We start from the raw sequence: 2,125 nt of genomic DNA on the forward strand, positions 1-2,125 counted from the left end.
AAAGCCCTTCCCACACAACCTAGCTCAGAAAGATGTCCTGCATTTGGTGTATTTATTTTTCTTCTCTTTTCTTTTTTTTTTCCTTTTCTCCAGACTGTCCAGTGTCTGCGACTGAAGTGGAATTGGGATATATCCAAGTTTGTAGCTTCTGAAACCTTAAAAACCTCAAGAAAACTGGTCCAAAAGACCCCTCTTGACCTCCCTCGCTCTGAACTCTTGCAGAGCATTTCAGACTGAGCAGCAAAACGGCACCGAAGAGAAGGGGCTGAGCCTTTGCAGCATCTCTGCCCAGAACGACTGACCAAAGAGAGAAGGAGAAGCAACATTCCTGGTTGTTCATTGTTGTTGGGGTTCTGTGTCTGTCTGTCTGTCTGTCCGTGTGTTTGGTGTTTTATCGCTGATTTTTTTTTTTTTTTTCTGGAAACAATCTTAATTCAGGAACGCATTTATGAGGCATCTCTGGGTTCGAGTTTTACTTCCCCTTAACTGTATTCTTCTTTTTTTATTTTTTTTTTTTTAATTCCAAACCTGATTTCTTGTACAGTCATGGCAAAACTGGACCAAGGCTCTCAGCAAAAAGAAGACAAGAAGGAAAAAAGCCCACCACTATGCCCCCAGCCCCCTGCATGAATTGTTTCAAGTACAGCCTGGATTACAGACTGCCCTCCACACTCTGCCACCTCTCCCTTATTGCTCCATGATTTGCTACCGCTCATCCTCCCCTTCCCCCTTTTTTGATTTTATTTTTTTGATTTTTTTTTTTTTTTTTGGTTTTCATTTTCTGTTCCAGTGTATATGTTGCTTATTTGTTTTATTTATTGAGATATTTTTAACGAGCTAAGAGACTGCAATGTCGCTGTGTATACTGCTTCTCTTGCCAGTAAAAATAAAGATGTCATGCAGCTACCGAGGGTTTGGGATTTATGTTCTCGACTCCACAGCCCCCAGCAGAGTCTGAGACTCTTCCTTGTGCCCCACAATGTTTTGACACTCAGAAATTTGGCTAAAAAACCCTTTCCCAGGGAGTGGGGTGATGGGGTGCAGAGGGTGTGAGCATCACTGATGATTTGGCTTGGAATGGACCTTATAACCCAACATCTTCCTCTAGACCAGCATCTGGAAACATGGGGCAAAATTAGCCCAAATGACCTTTTCTCCTCATCAACTATGGGAAGAAGAAGAAAAAAAAAAAAAAAAAAAAAAAAAAAAAAAACTACACAAAAAAACCCAACAAAAACTCCCTGCTGTGGTGTCTAGGGCCATTAAAAAATAAATCATGTCATTCCATCCAAACCAGCTTCGGGGGAAAACATTTTAAGATGCCAAAATCACGGCCCTGTCTGCGTGTGCATCAGATGCATTCATTCCCCGATAGCTTCCCGAGCCCCAATGTCAAGTGTTTATTTTAAAACAAGCCCCGTTGCGTGGAGGAAAATCCATCACATCCATTAGAAGCTCTTACTGGGGAGTAAATGACATCTCAGCCTGGGCTCTGGGTACCAGCAGAGCCAAAAGCACCATTTAAGAAGGTGAATTTAACAGCTGTCAGAGCACGCAGCGCACGGAATGACTTCCCCCCAGCCCCGAGGAATGTGTGCTTTCACATCAGTTACTGCAATTTTGGGAATCTCCAACCCTGCTCCACGTTGTCATGTCACCACAAGAAGTGACGTTTTTTTTTTCAAGCACTGGCACCGAAATCCAAATCCAGCTTTTCTGAGGGTTTGTCAGGGAGCCTGTGGTGCTGCTCTGCTGTGCCATGAGGTGCTCAGGAGCAGGAGGACAGGCTGGATTTTCCCAAGGATCTGTGCCATGTTTCTTCCTCGCTTTTGCAGAGGGCCAGGGCTGCTTCCCCCAGGCTCCAGTGCCGTGGATTTAAGGATCCAAAGCCTTCGACCCCTCCCTGCAACTCTAAACAAACACCAGTGCTCACAAAGCACCTTTGGAACCTCTTCCATGAATTCTGGGGGTCTCCTGAGGCTCCTGTGGGTGTATGGCCTTGGAGAGGTGGATTTGGAGCCTGGAATTAGGGTACAACATTTGTTTTTAGGCAGAAAAGGAAGTAGCTGTTCAAATGGCCTGGAGAGAGCCCTGCTATGGGGTTCAGATGGGTGCATGCAGTTCC

The 2,125-nt window shown here is 45.0% G+C and overlaps 1 protein-coding gene across 1 annotated transcript in view; it reads left to right on the forward strand.

Moving 5' to 3' along the window:
• TWIST2 (twist family bHLH transcription factor 2) overlaps positions 1-906 on the forward strand; it is a 27,513-nt gene extending 26,607 nt beyond the window's left edge. Inside the window, exon 2 of the mRNA XM_005429923.2 lies at positions 94-906. The gene's annotated coding sequence lies outside the window, so the exon portion shown is untranslated. The remainder of the gene's footprint in view (positions 1-93) is intronic.
• The last annotated feature ends 1,219 nt before the right edge of the window (positions 907-2,125 follow it).

This window comes from Geospiza fortis, unplaced genomic scaffold (genome assembly GCF_000277835.1).
Source record: "Geospiza fortis unplaced genomic scaffold, GeoFor_1.0 scaffold46, whole genome shotgun sequence".
Lineage (NCBI taxonomy): Eukaryota > Metazoa > Chordata > Aves > Passeriformes > Thraupidae > Geospiza > Geospiza fortis.